The sequence below is a fragment of the Ranitomeya variabilis genome, chromosome 7 (assembly GCF_051348905.1).
Source record: "Ranitomeya variabilis isolate aRanVar5 chromosome 7, aRanVar5.hap1, whole genome shotgun sequence".
NCBI classification, from domain to species: Eukaryota; Metazoa; Chordata; class Amphibia; order Anura; family Dendrobatidae; genus Ranitomeya; species Ranitomeya variabilis.
This window is the reverse complement of record NC_135238.1, coordinates 208,080,900-208,102,587: the sequence shown is the minus strand read 5'-3', so window position 1 is coordinate 208,102,587 and position 21,688 is coordinate 208,080,900. Positions and strand designations below refer to the sequence as shown.

The following is a 21,688-nucleotide window of genomic DNA, read 5'->3' as shown; positions in this document are numbered from 1 at the left end:
CTGAAAGTTCCTGGCAGGGGTGAATAGTGGAGCAGCTTGGTCGGGAGCTGAAGAGGAGGTTGAGCTGGGCTGCCAGGAACTTAGCAGAGAGTTTATTTGTAGCTCTAATGATGACCCATGCCTTGAAAGAAACTTCCTGTTTCTACATAGAGCTTTTAAGTTTTTAATCACATGATGTCATAGACCTAATGGAAAAGAGAAACATTAACTGGGTTGAAGGGCAAAATGAAGAAGACAGTGCTATCTAATATGATGACTACAATATATTAAGAGGATAAAAACCTTGATGGGAAGAGTGCTCCTTTAATAACCTGACTCCCTACTGTAGTGTCTGCCAGCTCTAGCCTGTAGGAAAAAGAAAACGACGGTGCATTTAAGTAGTCTTAATAAGGCGTCACCTTTAATGAGATCTGTTGTGAATTCCGTTCTCGAACTCCCTCCTGTGGTCATGAATGATACTTCGGCGAGTTCTGTCCGTGGACTCCCTCTGGTGGCTGTGAGTGCAACTGCTGGTTCTGAGGTTGCTTCCTCAGCTGCCCTCGTTTGCGGCTAGGCTGGCTTCTCTATTTAACTCCACTCAGATCGTTACTCCATGCCAGCTGTCAATGTATCAGTACTGGTTCAGATCTCTCTCGGATCTTTATGATGACCTGTCTACTCCAGCAAAAGCTAAGTCCCTGTTAGTTCATTTGTTGTTCATTGTGTACTGAATATATTTCTTAGTACTTGCTAAGTTCTAGTCCAGCTTGCTAACATGATATTGCCTTGCTAGCTGGAAGCTCTGGGTTGCAGAGTGGCACCTCCGCACCGTGAGTCGGTGCGGGGGTCTTTTTGCACACTCTGCGTGGCTTTTTGTAGTTTTTTTGTGCTGACCGCATAGATCCCTTTCCTTCCTCAGTCTATTTAGTAAGTCTGGCATCCTTTGCTGAAACCTGTTTCATCCCTGTGTTTGTGACTTTCCTCTTAACACACAGTTAATATATGTGGGGGGCTGCCTTTACCTTTGGGGAATTTCTCTGAGGCAAGGTAAGGCTTATTTTCCTATCTTTAGGGGTAGTTAGCTCTTAGGCTGTGAAGAGGCATCTAGGGAGAGTTAGGTACGCTCCACAGCTATTTCTAGTGTGTGTGTTATAGGATTAGGACTTGCGGTCAGCAGAGTTCCCACTTCCCAGAGCTTGTCCTGTCTTCTAGTTTAACCATCAGGTCATTCCAGGTGCACCTAACCACCAGGTCCATAACAGAGATCTATGACTTTATTTGCAATCAATATTTATCTATTTTGATCCTTTCATTAACTGTTTTCTCTTTCTATTTTTTTGGGGGGGAATTGGCATGCCCGTATTGCAAATCCAACAAAAGATAAAAGTTAAAGTTACGAGATAAAAATTCTCTTTCTGCTCTTATATTGACTGTGATAATAAGGGAGAAATTATTTATGCCAATAAAATAAAAAAGAACACAGCAAATTTATAATCAAGTAGTCATAGGATCATAAGAAATCTAATAAATAGACAATGGGGGGGCAATGATTTCGACTTAACCGGCTATTCTGCCTTCTACTGTAAAATTAATAATAATTGTATCATCAATATCACAGCTGGATTATAATTGCATTTTAATATTAGATCTCAAACACAAATCATCAATAAAATGTCTCTTTTCCTATTTGAGGGGCTCTGTGTCTGGAAATATGACTTACACATAGATTTCCTAATTCAGTTGGAGTCTGGTTCATTCAGAGTTCAGTCTATAATGAAAGATTATAGAAACTAGTGAAATTGTTTCTTTGGCTTTTACACACATTTACATAATTTCATCTCTTACGCTTTAGTTTATTTGCTTTGTAGAATTTCCCTTGAGGAACCAAAGGCCAGTCCTTAGATTATGGTGAATATTGGCACCACCAACATCTATTGCTGTACAGATAGGAGAACATATTCTTTCTAAAACTTGTATCATTATATATTTGCTATTAGATGACAAATTCTTTCAATTTGACCGTTCCTTTAAATGACCATATATATCTAAAAATGTGCACAATACCGTCTTGGATTAATACTACAGGAAATCTGTCAGTGAATCAACCATCGTAAGTAGAGATGGGTGAACCTGAACAGTAAAGTTCAGCGTCCTTACCGAACACCTACAGTTCTTGCACGGACACCGAACACAGACTTCACCAGGAAGTCCATGTTACTGTTTGGGTTCAGCCCCCCGAACACCGGGAGTTTGTCGCTCTGTCATGCGCATTATAGCGTGGCAAACACTGCTTCTGATCAGTGGTAAAATTATTAGAGAGCTGTGGTTTCCATGCTGTCAAATGACAGCGTGAGCCTGTAGCTGTGATTGGAGGTAAAAAGTTTACCTTTGATCACAGGGGTCGGCTGAAGAGACTACTGCCATCAGCCTACGCCTACTGCTGCTAATAACAGTGAGAGCAGGCGGCAGCTGATGGGAGTATTCATCAGCCAGCGCCTGCATTGTAAATAAATAATTTTTAAAAAATGGCATGGGTTCCCCTGTATTTTTGATAACCAGCCAGGCAAAACTCACAGCCGAGGGCTGCAACCCACAGCTGTCAGCATCAGTAAGGTTGGTTATCAAGAATAGAAGGGTCCCCACTATGATTTTTTTCATTTTTTAAATAAATAACTTAAAAAAGAGTTGTGGGATGCCCCCGATTTTTGACAACCAGCCAAGCTAAAGCAGACAGCTGAGGGCTGGTATTCTCAGGCTGATAAGGGGCCATGAATATTAGACACACCAGTTGTGGCACTTGGCCTGGCTTTTCCCACTTGCCCTATAGCGGTGGCAAGTGGGGTAATATTTGTGGGGTTTATGTCACCTTTGTATTGTCCGATGACATCAAGCCCACGGATTAGTAATGGAGAAGCGTCTATAAGACACCTACGTATTACTAATCCTATAGTTATATTGTAAAAAATTATATTGGAAACTACAAAAGTGACATCAACCGCACAAATAGGAACCCCACTTGCCACTGCTACGTGAGGTGGCCAGGTTGCTAGTCATGGTGAGGTGCTGCTGTTCTGGCACACCCTGGAACCCTGCAAAGAAAACATAATGTCCTGTCTGTTGTGCCGGCTATGTACCTGAGGAGGGAGAATATAATCTGATTTGAAAAAACTGCTTAGGGAACAAAAGAGCACACACTTAGCGTAGTTGATTTTTTACCTTGAGGAAAGCGCCAGTCTGATGCCGAAACACCTAGGGACAATAAAGAACCATTTTGGAGAACAAAAGGTTTCCCATTTAGCACAGCACAGCCCGATCAATGTGATATTGTCCTACTCTACTACTATCTGATTTTGTTATTTTACAATACTTGGGGTCCACTTTTCTAAAAGTGGAAAAGCCTTTTAACTATGAGTTGGAAAGTTTCAGCTGCATATGCCTCCTCCCCTCTCATTTAGTCATTTTGGTCATTTAGTGTTTTACACTAGATTTTTTTTTTAGCAACTGAGGTTTTTAAATATTTTAAAATGCTTATAGTCAGGGAGAAGGAGCAAGATGGCATTTTTTCTCAACTAGATAAACTACAAAATACTATGTTTTAACAGGGAGAAAAAAACTAATAATACAAAGTATAACTGTCTGTTTACTTTAAGCTGCTTAATCATGATATATACTGGTACATAAAAACTCAAAAAATATATATTTTATAAAGATTCCCTGCTGAAAACTCCTTTTTTGCTATTAACCATGAACTAAAAAAAACTATTTTGTCATATAAGGTTTTATTAATCTCTTTTTCCTCTTAGTTTTTTGTTTTCAACTGCAATGTCTTTACATAATGTAAATTTGTCAACACTGTAAATTCTAATGCCTTGGGGGCAAAGATTAAAGATGTTATTATCATGTTGCATGTCATTTAAGTGTAGTATTTAGTTACAAATCACAACATGTGTCTAGGTATCGCCTTTTAACCCTATAGTAAGTGGTTGTCGTACTGAAGAAAAATTTGACACCAATTATTATGAAGATAGAACATGTTGTGATTCTAGTTGTCTGGCCTTTTTTTTAAAAAAAATGTGCTTTTAAAGGTTAGAGATGGTTGTGCCATGTATTCTACCCAAAAATCATACTTTCATGACAAAACACGCTTCTGTAGAAGCACAATACCAAGCTGCAATTTGCTTTCTCATAGCGGCCATCAACTTGCCCGATATTAGATGGTAGGGATAGGTTAAAAATAAAAAAAATGTACTCCCCTCACTACTCACCTCTCTTGCCACTCCTCCTGCTCCCTGCATGCTGTCCGGTCTTCCGCACCTCCATCACATTGCATCTATCTCCACCAGATGGTAAGCAGTGAGGCATGTTTTTTCCTTTTTAATCATTTACCAGCCTCTTAACTCTCTAGCCATAGCGCTGTTTCCTGCCGGCTATCTGCTCCTCCGTTACATCACATCTCCAGGCCAAAGTTTCAATCTAGGCCGGTGCTTACAAACACAATTAGATCCTGGAGTTCACTGTGCATGCTCAGAACCTACCTATGGTTGGAAGCTTTGGCCTACAGTTAACACAGGAAAACACAAAGGTGTGGCAGGGGACCTGGACAGCCAGCAAGGAGTAGCGCGAATAGCCAAAGAGATGAACAATAAGTAAGGAGAGTACAAGGATTTTTCTTATTTTTTACATCCTACATTTATTATGCGTTTGGGTCTGGAGAGACACCCACTGCATAATAAGGAACATTACATTTGTGAAGAATAACTTCTCTCAAATCAAATTTTTTGGCAACGTCAAATTAAAGTTTGGCTCATCTCCAGTTGTGGCCAAATCCATAGTGCAAAAATATGCCAGATGTAATTCCATTACATATTCACACATTTATAAATGAGGACAATATCATTTTAATTTTCTTAGGTAATATATTACTGCACATATGGTAACTGCTTCCAGTGATCACAAATGTTCAGAATGATCTGTTGACCCGCGATGTGGCTCTTTTTAGGTGCGTGGTTGTCTTGAAAGTATCTAATAATATATAAAAATAGCAGCGATCTCCATCTTGGTAACACAATGTTAGGATTGGCGGAACGCACCGAATATATATTTATTAGAAATAGTAGGAGCGTTCACAAGCCTGGATCCACCGTGCAGGAAAGAACCTGCTGCTAGATATGGCGGCACAAAATAGTAGTATGAACAAACTCTGTTACTTCACAGAGTCTGTTAGCAAAGAGAACGCTGTGCCCTGTTTAGCTCACAGAGGAACACAGGTACTTAGTAGAACAGGTAGTGGTCATGCAGTCAAATGCAAACACGCAGCTCCTCTCCGGAATTCTATGGCTATACGCCAACCCTGAATCCACCCACATGAAACTCCTCGCCAGAGGTGCCAGCATTCTAGGGGCTTATTTCAACCGGGTCCCTGAATACACACACACGAAACTCCTCGCTGGAGGTGCCAGCATTCTAGGGGCTTATTTCAGCCGGGTCCTTGACTGCATACAAACACGACCACACTGGCGCTGAGCTCATACATAAGTTGATACTAGCGCATGGCCGTGTGGTCATGAGAACCTTTTATAGCTGCAGCAACTTCAGGACCTTCCCAGAAGGACCAATGGAAGACTGCCACAGAACTTGATCAGGTACAGGGCCTTCCTGGAGGACCAATGGAAGTTGCTGCAGTACCTGAGCATGTGACCCTTGATCTCCATTGAGAGATCTTACCCTGGGCATGCTCAGTGTGTGCAAAGCAAGACTTAGTCCCAGAAAAGCCTGCTTGCCGCAGACCAGTGCAGGGTACAATAGCAGAGCCTGGAGAGGCAGCAGTAACCCTTTACACAGTATCAGATTCAGTAAGACGCTGGGACCGACATCTTCGCTGAGCAGGCTCCACTGCGGCTGATGCAGAATGGGAGACCAGCAGACATGGTTCGAGATTCCCCCAGTGCAGCAGTGGGAACTCGACTCCTAACATTACCCCCCCTCCTAGGGCACCCCCTCCTTGAGCCTCGCTGCGCTCAAAAGCTGCAATGAGCAGCGGAGCCCAAATGTGCTCCCCAGGTTCTGTCCTCTGGGCCGTGACCCTTCCAGTCCACCAGATAACATTTCTTGCCACGTACCACCTTGCACCCCACGATAGCATTCACCTCAAACTCATCCATGGATGAACCCGACGTCCCGGCAGATGACTCGGAAAACCGGGACAAATGGGCGGGCTTTAAGAGAGAGACGTGGAAAGTGTCAGTGAGGCCTTGGAGACATCCTCCGACCACAACTTGGGATTTGCTCCCTTCTTGGTGAGGGCAACCAAGGGAGCTACCAAAGTTGAGAAGTGTGGAATGAACTGGCAATAGTAATTAATGAACCCCATAAAATGCTGCACTGCTTTAAGTGAATGGGGTTCCTGCCCGTCCATCACAGCCTGTAGCTTGGCAGGATCCATAGCCAAACCCTGGGCAGAGATGATATAACCAAGAAAAGGCAAGGACTCCTGCTCAAACACACACTTCTCCAACTTGGCGTAGAGGGAGTTTGCCCGTAAGAGGTCGAAGACTTTGCGAACATCTCTCCGATGGGAGTCAATATCTGGAAAGTAGATGAGAATATCAGACTACGACCGAAGTGGTGAGCATATCCCGGAAGATGTCGTTCACAAAGTCTTGGAAAACAGCTGGGGCATTACAGAGCCCGAAGGGCATCACCAGATATTCATAGTGCCCATCCCTGGTGTTAAAAGCCGTCTTCTATTCGTCCCCCTCACGGATGCGAATCAGGTTGTAAGCACCCCGCAGATCTAATTTAGTATTTACCCTTGCTCCCCGTAGACTATCAAAGAGCTCAGATATCAGGGGTAGTGGGTACTTGTTCTTAACGGTGATGGCGTTAAGACCGCTGTAGTCTATGCATGGATGTAATTCTCCACTCTTCTTCTACACGAAGAAGAACCCAGCCCCTGCAGGTGACACTGACTTCCTAACGAATCCTCTTGCCAGATTCTCTTGGATGTACTGAGACATTGCCTCTGTCTCCGAGAGGGATAATGGATAGACTCGACCCCGGGGAGGCTCAGCACCAGGCAAGAGGTCGATAGGACAGTCATAGGGGCGGTGAGGCGGAAGGGTCTCCACAGCCCTTTTGGAGAACACGTCCGCATAGGGGGAATAGTGCTTTGGGAGAGAGGAAAGATCTGCGGGTACCTCTGTTGTAGCAACCTGAACGCACTCCCTCTGATATCTACCCTCACAGGATTTACTCCATCCCAAAATTCTCCCTGAGGACCACTATATATGAGGAGAATGATAGCGTAGCCATGGTATCCCCAACAGGACCTCATCAACTCCCTCAGGAAAGACTAATAGAAAGATAATCTCCTGATGTGATGGAGACACAGAAAGAGTGAAAGGAATGGTTTGGTGTGTAATCTGTAAGGGTAGTGTCGACCCATTTACCACTCGAACGGTTAATGGTTTGGCGAGCATCACCAGGGGTATTGCATGTCACTGGGTGAAAGCGGATGACATAAAATTACCCTCCGCTCCAGAGTCCACGCATAGCTCTACCATAAGAGTGGATGGGCCTATGGTAATTGACTCCTTGAAGGACAACTTAGAGGCAAACGTCGCCGTGTCTAGTGTACCTCCTCCAACTGCCACTAGACGCTGACATTTCCCCGACCGCTGAGGACACTTGGAGGCAAGATGTCCTGACTGCTGGCAGTGGCCAAAGCGTCCTTCACATGGTCAGCCAGTGCCCTCCAAAATACAGGGATGAGGGTTTTATCTGGCCACTCCAACTCAGACGCTAATGTCCAGAAGTGGACGGCAAAATGGCTGACCATGGTCGAACCCTGAGTCAATGCCAGCAGTTGGAGCGCTGTATCATGGGTGACTTGAGGTCCTACAAAGACCTGTTTGAGTGCCCAGAAACCGAGGAACACTCTGCACCACATAATCTTTGTGCTCCCACAGCGGTGTAGCCCACTCCAAAGCTCTGTCCGACAGGAGAGAGATTATGAATCCCACCTTTGCCCGCTCTGTGGGAAAACGTGCAGCCAGGAGCTCGAGATGTATACCACACTGGCTCACGAAACCCCTACAGGACTTACTGTCCCCAGAGTATTTTTCAGGCAAGGGGAGGTGAGATAAGGTCAGAAGAGAGGTGGCAGTGGGTAAAGCTGCTGCAGCCACGCTAGTAGCCTGAACAGCTATTGCGGTAACATCCACCACCGAGGTTGCTTGTTCGAGAGACGCAAACCGGCCCTCCAGCAGCTGGATGTACCCCTGCAATAGCTGTTCATCCGCCATTGTTTAGCCAGATCCTGGCTCTAGTATACTGTTAGGGTTGGTGGAACGCACCGAATATATATTTATTAGAAATAGTATGTGCGTTCGCAACCTGGGATCCACCGTGCAGGAAAGAACCTGTTGCTAGATATGGGGGTACAAAATAATAGTATGAACAAACTCTGCTACTACACAGAGTCTGTTAGCAAAGAGAACGCTGTGCCCTGTTTAGCTCACAGAGGAACACAGGTACTTAGTAGAGCAGGTAGTGGTCATGCAGTCAAATGCAAACACGCAGCTCCTCTCCGGTGGAGCCGGAATTCTATGGCTATACGCCAGCCCTGAATCCACTCACATGAAACTCCTCGCCGGAGGTGCCACCATTCTTGGGGCTTATTTCAGCCGGGTCCCTGAATCCACTCACATGAAACTCCTCGCCGGAGGTGCCACCATTCTTGGGGCTTATTTCAGCCGGGTCCCTGAATCCACTCACATGAAACTCCTCGCCGGAGGTGCCACCATTCTTGGGGCTTATTTCAGCCGGGTCCCTGAATACACACACGTGAAACTCCTCGCCGGAGGTGCCAGCATTCTAGGGGCTTATTTCAGCCGGGTCCCTGACTGCTTACAAACACGACCACACTGGCGCTGAGCTCATACATAAATTGATACTAGCGCATGGCTGTGCGGTCAAGAGAACCTTTTATAGCTGCAGCAACTTCAGGACCTTCCCAGAAGGACCAATGGAAGACTGCCACAGAACTTGATCAGGTACAAGGTCTTCCTGGAGGACCAATGGAAGTTGCTGCAGTACCTGAGCATGTGACTCTTGATCTCCATTGAGAGATCTTACCCTGGGCATACTCAGTGTGTGCAAAGCAGGACTTAGACCCAGAAAGGCCTGCTTGCCACAGACCAGTGCAGGGTACAATAGCAGAGCCTGGAGAGGCAGCAGTAACCCTTTGCACAGTATCAGATTCAGTGAGACGCTGGGACCGACATCTCCGCTGAGCAGGCTCCACTGTGGCTGATGCAGAATGGGAGACTGCAGCAGACATGGTTCGAGATTCCCCCTGTGCAGCGGCGGGAACTCGACTCCTAACACACACTAATGTTCTTCTGGGTAATACAGACACTTTATATGAAGCAGAGATGATTTGATCATTCAGCTACTTCTTGAGTCTAGCACAATAACTCATTCAGATAGTTTGGGCTAGGCCTACAACTTGTGGCCGAACAACATCAAACAAGTTGTTCAACACTTTTTGATGGTGAAAAGAAGCCTGCCAATCTCCTTCCTTCCCTTACTGGACGGAGATGGCTTGTGACTCCTGCGGCAAGTGATTGGCTACCGTGGTCACATGTCTGTATGATTGGAATAGGATTGGCCACAGCAGAAACATGCTGTCCACCTTCCAAAGGAAGAGCAACCACTGAGGGACCAAGACACTGCTAATACAGGAATGCTGGGAAATTGCTATGTAGCTATGATGTATTTTATATTTTTACACTATGTTGCTACAGTTTTCGAAACAAATAAAGGGTGGACAACTCCTTTTAGACTGTAAATGTCACATGTAATAGTGAATGTGGTTGTACAGTAATTCGGTATGGTCAGATTTCCAACCGAATGTTGGGTTTTGTAGACATGCACATCGCCACCCGACTACATTCACTGGTAAATATGTTGTGGTAGAGCACAATTAGCATATCGCCCAAACCCTAACTGCAGTTCAATTGAAAACCACATCATATAATATTTCTTTTACTTGCTTATATGGCTCAAAATTTAAGTTCCCTATCGGTATGTCTTGGGAGTGTAGGAGGAAACACTCAACATTGAAATTGGAACATCATGAAGGAAAAGTTGTTGAATGATGGAAATCACACTATCGATAGACATGTTAATCATGTACAAATGAAAATATAGAAATAACATTTTAGAGACATCTTGACTTATTCTCGACAATTTCTTAGAGGACATGTCAACAGCTGAAAAGAGGCCTTTTTTTACCTTATCTTATTCCCGTTGCTCCCCTGAGTATTTTATAATTTTTATTATTTTTTTCATTTTAAATCCACAGTACGGTTCCAGAGATATTAGCCTTTTTATTTAGTGCACGCAATATACTCATTTTTATCACTTTAAATAAGGGCTTTTGGTTCACAGGATCCTCCGGGGTGTGTCTTTAGGCTGCTCTGCATTATTACTCAGTGAATCATGCCCGCTTGGTAAAGACCTTATAAAGTGTAACAGGGCGAATAATTAAATGAGTATCGCGTAACAACAACGTCAGGCCATATGTTACTTGTGCTACTCTGAGTAACACATGTGGCCTAAATGTGGTAAATAAATAAATAAATAATAAATTAACCATGCCCTGCACAGCTGGGATGTCAGTGATTGGCAGTCGCAAAGGGAGCTGCCAGCAGTGGATCTTGAATGATTTGCTCAAGTGCATTCAGTGTTGCAGAACATTTCTCAGATGACCATTAATAACCTCATTGATAATAGCTAAGATGTGTAAGTGCTGGGATTTCTGTGCTCATACTAAATAAAATGATATGTATTGAATTTTTCTTTTTCACTTCTTCATCATTTGGACAACATTAACATGTCTATCCATCCTGTGATTTCCATAATTAGATGAGTTTTCCTTCTCGGTATTGCAGTTTCAATGTCGAGGAGGCTATATGTGCATATCCACCTATATATATGATATTGCTTCTTGGATAGTTTGTTCGGAAGGTCAGGCTGTCTCTGCACATTCTGACTGCTGATTGCGGGAGGGATTTGTGACCTTGCAGTATTCTTGTCCTTATTAATTAACTGTGCTATGTCCATATGAGAGGTTAGAACTGCACTTGGATGTAGTAACACAGAGAACAGGTGAACAACTGTGAACTGCTGCCCTCTCACATAAAAGTTATGCCTCTGACTCCTGTATTTTTAGCTAGACACATTTATGCACTCAGCAGTTTCCATTAAGTGAGAGAAGAGGCTTGGAGCAATTTAAACTACGAAAGCTCCAGCTCCAGTTTACTGAAAATATAAAATCAATGTAGCTCTTCAGAGGGAGGCTAAGACATTGTATCCTGCTCTGTAGGAAACAAGGGGAATGTTAAGTGCCATTCAGTAGGTATTGTCATGAACGCCATTGTATGGTGAAACATTCTGTCAATAATTGGAACCTATCAGGTGATTCATGCTACCTAAACGTCAGGACCATGAATCGCAACCTGGCAGAACGATTGCAGCAAGGTATATTGTTTTCTATAATGCTTCGGGGTTTCAGTAAAAATATGAAGATCCAGTTGGGGACTCTAGAGCAAAGAGAAACTAGTCCGGCTTCACCCTTGGCCGGCTCTTCACAGCACCGCTCTCTGCAAGTGATTGACAGGTTTCTTCCTTACATGTACACAGGTAGAGACCTATCAGTCATCTCTGAAGCAGAATAATGTGCTGTTCTAGCAATTGTTCAGCCACGTTGCGATTCATGCTGTCCGTGGATTCGGCAGCACAAATCACCTGACAGGTTCCCTTTATGGCCAATATAGCACAGATTAAACTCCATGATAATGAATGCTAAAATGATCTAGGTCTGTGTTAAAGTATTGCCTAATATAAGACATGTAATTAAAATCCTAACGGGTATGTGTATGTTGTGAACTCCGTTTTCAGGCTCCCTCTTGTGGTCACAGATGGTATTGTGTGACTTTGGTTTTTTGGCTCCCCCTGGTGGTTTGGTTTATTATCCTGCGGGTCTGCTGGATCAGCTGCCTCGTTATTCACCAGGGAGGCTCCTATTTAGCTCTGCTTCACTTCCACTTGTTGCCGGCTGTCAATGTATTCAGTGCTATTCTGATTACTCCTGATTATCTCATTTTCTGCCTCTTCAGGATAAGCTAAGTTCTGTTTGAATATTTTTTGCTCATCTGCCTGCAATATGATTTCTGTGTATGATGAGTCTAGTCCAGCTTGCTAGTATAGAAGAATAGGAGACAAAAAAGCGCATATAGGGTCTTATCCTCAGGACTGCTCTTAAAGAATTATGAGAGAACTGCTCACCTGATGGTGCAAAGTAAAGGCGTGTAATTTGTCAGCTGCTGCAGATCCACAGGTCGGCGCTGCGACCTCTTAGAGACGTTATAATAGATGAATGTGGATAAAATCTGTGCTGCTGTGACAAATAATGAATCCAGATATAGTTGTAGGGTGTTCAGGTGGTTTATTCAACGCGTTTCGAAGCTCATGGCTTCTTCTTCAGGAAGTTTCCACACAAAGATACCATACCATAAGATATCTTTGTGTGGAAACTTCCTGAAGAAGAAGCCATGAGCTTCGAAACGCGTTGAATAAACCACCTGAACACCTTACAACTATATCTGGATTCATTATTTGTCACAGCAGCGCAGATTTTATCCACATTCATCTATTATATAGTCCAGCTTGCTAACATGTGATTTCTTTTTGCTGGTAAGCTCTGGGGTACGGAGTTGCTTCCCCCGCACCGTTAGTTGGTGCGGGGGCTCGAGCAATCTCTGCGTGGATATTTTGAATAGGGTTTTTTTTATTGACCGCACAGTTTCCTTCCTATTTTCTGCTATCTAGTATTAGCGGGCCTCATTTGCTAAATCTGATTTCATCTCTGTTTGTGCTTTCCCCTTAACTCACCGTTAATATTTGTGGGGGGCTATTCTATATCTTTGGGGTCTTCCACTGAGGCAAGTGAGGACTTACTTTCCCTCCAGGAATAGTCAGTTTCTCAGGCCGTGACGAGACGTCTAGGATTTTTAGGTAACGTTCCACGGCTGCCTATAGTTGTTTGCGGATAGGATCAGGTTGCGGTCAATCTAGTTACCACTTCCCCAGAGCTAGTAGTCTGTTCAGTTACTTAGCTAGTCTGACCTGCGATCCTTGCCACTAGGATCATAACAGTACAGCCGGCCAATAAAGTGTTAATTGCATGGCAGAAGCAGGAGAAAAGAAGCTTGGAGATATTTTTTTTTTTTTTTTTTGCTGCCGTGTGTCTAGCTGCTGTGTGTCTGGCTTCTCTCCTCCTCTTAATCTTGGTGTGGCTCTGAGTTCAGCTGCTGATATGGATATCCAGAGTTTAGCCTCCAGTGTAGATCATCTTGCTGCAAGGGTACAAAGTATTCAGGATTTTGTTGTGCACAGTCCCATGTCAGAGCCTAGAATACCTATTCCGGAGTTGTTTTCTGGAGATAGATCTAGGTTCCTGAATTTTAAGAACAATTGCAAGTTGTTTCTTTCTTTGAAACCTCGTTCCTCTGGGGATTCTGTTCAGCAAGTTAAGATTATTATTTCTTTCTTGCGTGGCGATCCTCAAGATTGGGCTTTCGCATTGGCTTCAGGGGATCATGCATTGCTCAGTGTGGATGCGTTTTTTCTGGCCCTTGGATTGCTCTATGAGGAACCTAATCTTGAGAACCAGGCTGAAAAAGCGTTGTTGGCCCTCTCTCAGGGGCAAGATGATGCAGAGGTGTACTGCCAGAAATTTCGGAAATGGTCGGTGCTTACTCAATGGAATGAGTGTGCCCTGGCTGCAAATTTCAGAAAAGGTCTTTCTGAAGCCATTAAGAATGTCATGGTGGGGTTCCCTACACCTGCAGGTCTGAATGAGTCAATGACTCTGGCCATTCAGATTGATCGGCGTTTGCGGGAGCGCAAACCTGCGCACCATTTGGCGGTGTCTTCTGAACAGACACCTGAGTCTATGCAATGTGACAGAATTCTGACCAGAAGTGAACGGCAAAATTTTAGACGGCAAAATGGGTTGTGCTTTTACTGTGGTGACTCAGCTCATGTTATCTCAGCATGCTCTAAGCGCACAAAAAAGATTGATAAATCTGTCACCATCGGTACTTTACAGCCTAAGTTTATTTTGTCTGTTACCCTGATTTGTTCCCTGTCATCTTACCCGGTTATGGCTTTTGTGGATTCAGGTGCTGCCCTGAGTCTGATGGATTTGTCATTTGCCAGGCGCTGTGGTTTTGTTTTGGAGGCTTTAAAATTCCCTATTCCACTAAGGGGAATTGATGCTACACCATTGGCTACGAATAAACCTCAGTACTGGACACAAGTGACCATGTGCATGACTCCTGTTCATCAGGAGATGATTCGCTTTCTTGCATTGCATAATTTCCATGATGTTGTCGTGTTGGGCCTGCCATGGTTGCGGACTCATAATCCAGTCCTGGATTGGAAAGCAATGTCTGTGTCAAGTTGGAGTTGTCAGGGAATTCATGGCGACGCTCCTGTGGTGTCAATTGCTTCATCCACTCCTTCTGAGGTCCCTGCGTTTTTGTCAGATTACCAGGATGTATTTGATAAGCCCAAACTCAGTTCTCTACCTCCTCATAGGGATTGTGATTGTGCTATAAATTTGATTCCTGGTAGTAAGTTTCCTAAGGGACGACTTTTCAATTTGTCAGTGCCTGAGCATGCTGCTATGCGGAGTTATATAAAGGAGTCTTTGGAGAAAGGACTTATTCTCCCCTCCTCCTCCCCTCTTGGTGCGGGGTTCTTTTTTGTGGCTAAGAAGGATGGTTCCTTGAGACCTTGTATTGATTATCGCCTTCTAAACAAAATCACGGTCAAATTTCAGTATCCTTTGCCATTGTTATCTGATCTGTTTGCTCGGATTAGGGGGTCTAGTTGGTTCACCAAGATAGATCTTCGTGGTGCGTATAACCTTGTGCGTATTAAGCAGGGTGATGAATGGAAAACTGCATTTAATACGCCCGAAGGCCATTTTGAGTACTTGGTGATGCCTTTTGGACTTTCTAACGCTCCTTCTGTCTTTCAGTCCTTTATGCACGACATCTTCCGCGAATATCTGGATACATTTATGATTGTGTATCTGGATGATATTCTGTTTTTTTCGGATGATTGGGAGTCCCATGTTAAGCAGGTCAGGATGGTGTTTCAGGTCCTCCGTGCCAATGCTTTATTTGTGAAGGGCTCAAAATGTCTTTTTGGAGTCCAGAAGGTCTCTTTTTTGGGTTTCATTTTTTCTCCTTCTGCTATTGAGATGGACCCAGTCAAGGTTCAGGCTATTCATGACTGGACTCAGCCTACATCTGTTAAGAGTCTTCAGAAGTTCTTGGGTTTTGCTAATTTTTACCGTCGCTTCATCGCTAATTTTTCTGGTGTTGTTAAGCCATTGACGGATTTGACCAAGAAGGGTTCTGATGTTACTAATTGGTCTCCTGCGGCTGTGGAGGCCTTTCGGAAGCTGAAGCGCCGGTTTTCTTCGGCTCCGGTCTTATGTCAGCCAGACGTCTCCCTTCCTTTCCAGGTCGAGGTTGATGCTTCTGAGATTGGAGCGGGGGCTGTTTTGTCGCAGAGAAGCTCTGATGGCTCTGTGATGAAGCCATGTGCTTTCTTTTCAAGAAAGTTTTCGCCTGCCGAGCGGAATTATGATGTTGGTAATCGGGAGTTGTTGGCTATGAAGTTGGCATTTGAGGAGTGGCGACATTGGCTCGAGGGAGCTAAGCATCGTGTGGTGGTCTTGACTGATAACAAGAATTTGATTTATCTCGAGTCGGCCAAGCGGCTGAATCCTAGACAGGCTCGTTGGTCGTTGTTTTTCTCTCGTTTTGATTTCGCAGTCTCATACCTGCGTGGTTAGAAGAATGTGAAGGCTGATGCTCTTTCTAGGAGTTTTGTGCCTGACTCTCCTGGTGATTCAGAGCCAGCTAGTATCCTCAGAGAAGGGGTGATTTTGTCTGCCATCTCCCCAGATTTGCGACGAGTGCTGCAGGAGTTTCAGGCGGATAGACCTGACCGTTGTCCACCGGAGAGACTGTTTGTCCCGGATAGATGGACCAGCAGAGTTATTTCCGAGGTTCATTCTTCGGTGTTGGCAGGCCATCCTGGGATTTTTGGTACCAGAGATTTGGTGGCTAGGTCCTTCTGGTGGCCTTCCTTGTCGCGGGATGTGCGTTCCTTTGTGCAGTCTTGTGGAATTTGTGCTCGGGCTAAGCCTTGCTGTTCTCGTTCCAGTGGCTTGTTGTTGCCTTTGCCTGTCCCGAAGAGGCCTTGGACGCACATTTCCATGGATTTTATTTCAGATCTCCCTCTCTCTCAGAGAATGTCGGTCATTTGGGTGGTGTGTGATCGTTTTTCTAAAATGGTCCATTTGGTGCCCTTGCCTAAGTTGCCTTCCTCCTCCGAGTTGGTTCCTCTGTTTTTTCAAAATGTGGTTCGTTTGCACGGGATCCCTGAAAATATTGTTTCCGACAGAGGATCCCAGTTTGTGTCTAGATTTTGGCGGACCTTTTGTGCTAAGATGGGCATTAATTTGTATTTTTCGTCGGCCTTCCATCCTCAGACGAATGGCCAAACTGAGCGCACTAATCAGACTTTGGAAACCTATTTAAGATGTTTTGTTTCTGCTGATCAGGACGACTGGGTGACTTTTTTGCCATTGGCCGAGTTTGCCCTTAATAATCGGGATAGTTCTGCTACTTTGGTTTCGCCTTTTTTTTGTAATTCAGGGTTTCATCCTCGTTTTTCCTCGGGTCAGGTGGAGTCTTCTGACTGTCCTGGAGTGGATGTTGTGGTGGATAGGTTGCATCAGATTTGGAATCATGTGGTGGACAATTTGAAGCTGTCACAAGAGAAGGCTCAGCGCTTTGCCAACCGCCGTCGCTGTGTGGGTCCCCGACTTCGCGTTGGGGATTTGGTGTGGTTGTCTTCTCGCTTTGTTCCTATGAAGGTCTCCTCTCCTAAGTTTAAGCCTCGGTTTATCGGTCCTTATAAGATTTTGGAAGTCCTTAAGCCTGTGTCATTTCGTTTGGACCTCCCGGCATCGTTTGCTATTCATAATGTGTTCCATCGGTCGTTGTTGCGGAGGTATGTGGTGCCTGTGGTTCCTTCGGTTGAGCCTCCTGCCCCTGTGCTGGTTGAGGGAGAATTGGAATACTTGGTGGAGTAGATCTTGGATTCTCGTATTTCTAGACGGAGGCTTCAGTATTTGGTTAAGTGGAAAGGCTATGGTCAGGAGGATAATTCCTGGGTTGTCGCCTCTGATGTTCATGCAGCCGATTTGGTTCGTGCCTTCCATGTGGCTCACCCTGATCGCCCTGGGGGTTTTGATGAGGGTTCGGTGACCCCTCCTCAAGGGGGGGGTACTGTTGTGAACTCCGTTTTCAGGCTCCCTGTTGTGGTCACAGATGGTATTGTGTGACTTTGGTTTTTTGGCTCCCCCTGGTAGTTTGGTTTATTATCCTGTGGGTCTGCTGGATCAGCTGCCTCGTTATTCACCAGGGAGGCTCCTATTTAGCTCTGCTTCACTTCCACTTGTTGCCGGCTGTCAGTGTATTCAGTGCTATTCTGATTACTCCTGATTATCTCGTTTTCTGCCTCTTCAGGATAAGCTAAGTTCTGTTTGAATATTTTTTACTCATCTGCCTGCAATATGATTTCTGTGTATGATGAGTCTAGTCCAGCTTGCTAACATGTGATTTCTTTTTGCTGGTAAGCTTTGGGGTACGGAGTTGCTTCCCCCGCACCGTTAGTTGGTGCGGGGGCTCGAGCAATCTCTGCGTGGATATTTTGAATAGGGTTTTTTTTATTGACCGCACAGTTTCCTTCCTATTTTCTGCTATCTAGTATTAGCGGGCCTCATTTGCTAAATCTGATTTCATCTCTGTGTTTGTGCTTTCCCCTTAACTCACCGTTAATATTTGTGGGGGGCTATTCTATATCTTTGGGGTCTTCCACTGAGGCAAGTGAGGACTTACTTTCCCTCCAGGAATAGTCAGTTTCTCAGGCCGTGACGAGACGTCTAGGATTTTTAGGTAACGTTCCACGGCTGCCTATAGTTGTTTGCGGATAGGATCAGGTTGCGGTCAATCTAGTTACCACTTCCCCAGAGCTAGTAGTCTGTTCAGTTACTTAGCTAGTCCGACCTGCGATCCTTGCCACTAGGATCATAACATGTGTCATTATGAAAAAAACAATCCATTGTTTAAATCTAGAATTTGGTACAGTTATTAATTGTTTTTAATCCTCTATATTACTATCTATATAAAAAATGTGCTATCTACAGTATATAGAAGTGTTAGGCTACGTTCACATTTGCGTTGTGCGCCGCAGCGTCGGCGACACAACGCAAACAAAAACGCAGCAAAACGTATGCACAACGCTGCGTTTTGCGACGCATGCGTCCTTTTTTTGGTTGATTTTGGACGCAGCAAAAATGCAACTTGCTGCGTCCTCTGCGCCCGGACGCGTGCGCCGCAGTGACGCATGTGTCGCAAAACGCAAGTGCAACGCATGTCCATGCGCCCCCATGTTAAATATAGGGGCGCATGACGCATGCGGCGACGCTGCGGCGCCCGACTGTTATGATCCTAGTGGCTTAGGATCACAAATCTAACCAGCTAAGTAGAAGATAATAGGACGAGCTCTGGGGATGTGGTAACTGGACTGACCGCAAACCTGATCCTAACCGCAAACACTATAGGCAGCCGTGGAACGTTTCCTGAAATCCTAGATGTCTCTTCACGGCCTGAGAAACTGACTACCCCAAAAGAGAAAGTAAAGACCTCACTTGCCTCAGAGAAATAACCCCAGAGATAAAGAAGCCCCCCACAAATAATAACGGTGAGTTAAGAGGAAAAGACAAACGCAGAGATGAAACAGGTTGAGCAAATGAGGCCCGCTAACGCTAGATAGCAGAAAATAGCAAGGGATCTGTGCGGTCAGTAAAAAACCCTATGCAAAAATATCCACGCAGAGAATGCGAGAACCCCCACACCAACTAACGATGTGGGGGGAGCAACTCAGCACCCCAGAGCACCAGCAAGCAAGAAAATCACATATTAGCAAGCTGGACAAAACTCATCATATACTAGGAGACATCTTGAACACAGATGAGCAAAAATAAGCAAACAAAACTTAGCTTCTCTTGAGAGACTGATAACGGATGTAGACAGGAGCAATCAGAATAGCACTGAATACAACGACAACAGGCAAGGAATGAAGGACCAGGTAGATTAAATAGGAAACCTGACTAGCAGATGACGAGACAGCTGATCCCAGCCAGAAACCTGCAAACTAACAAAAAGAGCCACCAGGAGGAGCCCAAAGAGAGAACTCACACAGTACCACTCACGACCACAGGAGGGAGCCCGGAAACAGAGTTCACAACAGTACCCCCCCTGTCATGATCTCAATGGCAAGAGAACATAGCATAAGCATATATAGGAACTAGCTCTTGGAAGATGGGAACTGAGCTGACCATGAACTAAACCTAACGCACAACTAGCAGTGGCCGGGTAGCATGCCTACGTTGATTCTAGATGCCCAGCCCAGCCGGAGGACTAAATAAAGCTAGCAGAGGAAAATATTAGTCCTAGCTCACCTCTAGAGAAATACCCCGAAAGGAGACAGAGGCCCCCCACATGTATTGGCGGTGAGTTGAGATGAAATAACAAACGTAGTATGAAAATAGGTTTAGCAAATTTGAGGTCCACTTACTACATAGCAGAAGACAGAAAGGACACTTTCATGGTCAGCTGAAAACCCTATCAAAAAACACCATCCAGAAATTACTTTAAAACTCTGGCATTAACTCATAACACCAGAGTGGCAATTCCCGTTCACAAGAGCTTTCCAGACACAGTAACGAAACTACAGCTGTGAACTGGAACAAAATGCAAAAACAAACATGGACAAGAGTCCAACTTATCTAGTAGTTGTCTAGGAGCAGGAACAAGCACAGAGAGGCTTCTGATAACATTGTTGACCGGCAAGCAACTAACAGAGCAGCAAGGTTATATAGCGACTCCCACATCTTGATGGGAACAGGTGAACAGAGAAGATGAAGACACCAGTTCAATTCCACCAGTAGCCACCGGGGGAGCCCAGAATCCAAATTCACAACAGTACCCCCCCCTCAAGGAGGGGGCACCGAACCCTCACCAGAACCACCAGGGCGATCAGGATGGGCCCTATGAAAGGCACGAACCAGATCGGAGGCATGAACATCAGATGCATTCACCCAAGAATTATCCTCCTGGCCGTATCCCTTCCACTTGACCAGATACTGGAGTCTCCGTCTGGAAACACGAGAGTCCAAGATTTTCTCCACAACGTACTCCAACTCACCCTCAACCAACACCGGAGCAGGAGGCTCAACGGAAGGCACAACCGGTACCTCATACCTGCGCAATAATGACCGATGAAAAACGTTATGAATAGAAAAGGATGCAGGGAGGTCCAAACGGAAGGAAACAGGGTTAAGAATCTCCAATATCTTATACGGGCCGATAAACCGAGGCTTAAACTTAGGAGAAGAGACCCTCATAGGGACAAAACGAGAAGACAACCACACCAAATCCCCAACAGAAAGCCGAGGACCAACACGACGGTGGCGGTTGGCAAAAAGCTGAGTCTTCTCCTGGGACAACCTCAAATTGTCCACCACCTGCCCCCAGATCTGATGCAATCTCTCCACCACAGCATCCACTCCAGGACAATCCGAAGATTCCACCTGACCAGAGGAAAATCGAGGATGAAACCCCGAATTACAGAAAAACGGGGACACCAAAGTGGCAGAGCTGGCCCGATTATTGAGAGCGAACTCCGCCAATGGCAAAAAAGCAACCCAATCATCCTGGTCAGCAGACACAAAACACCTCAGATATGTCTCCAGGGTCTGATTAATCCGCTCGGTCTGGCCATTCGTCTGAGGATGGAAAGCGGACGAAAAAGATAAATCTATGCCCATCCTAGCACAGAATGCCCGCCAAAATCTAGACACGAATTGGGTCCCTCTGTCAGAAACGATATTCTCAGGAATACCATGCAAACGAACAACATTTTGAAAAAACAGAGGAACCAACTCGGAAGAAGAAGGTAACTTGGGCAGAGGAACCAAATGGACCATCTTAGAAAAACGGTCACACACCACCCAGATGACAGACATCTTCTGAGAAACAGGCAGATCTGAAATAAAATCCATCGAGATGTGCGTCCAAGGCCTCTTAGGAATAGGCAAGGGCAACAATAATCCACTAGCCCGAGAACAACAAGGCTTGGCCCGAGCACAAACGTCACAAGACTGCACAAAGCCTCGCACATCTCGTGACAGGGAAGGCCACCAGAAGGACCTTGCCACCAAATCCCTGGTACCAAAAATGCCAGGATGACCTGCCAACGCAGAAGAATGAACCTCAGAGATGACTCTACTGGTCCAATCATCAGGAACAAACAGTTTATCAGGTGGGCAACGATCAGGTCTCTCCGCCTGAAACTCCTGCAAGGCCCGCCGCAGGTCTGGAGAAACGGCTGACAATACCACTCCATCCTTAAGGATACCTGTGGGCTCAGAGTTACCAGGCGAGTCAGGCTCAAAACTCCTAGAAAGGGCATCCGCCTTAATATTCTTAGA

At 45.1% G+C, this 21,688-nt stretch overlaps 1 protein-coding gene across 3 annotated transcripts in view; it reads left to right on the top strand.

Moving 5' to 3' along the window:
* B3GALT1 (beta-1,3-galactosyltransferase 1) overlaps positions 1-21,688 on the top strand; it is a 418,576-nt gene that overhangs the window by 211,054 nt on the left and 185,834 nt on the right. The gene's annotated exons all lie outside the window — the stretch shown is intronic.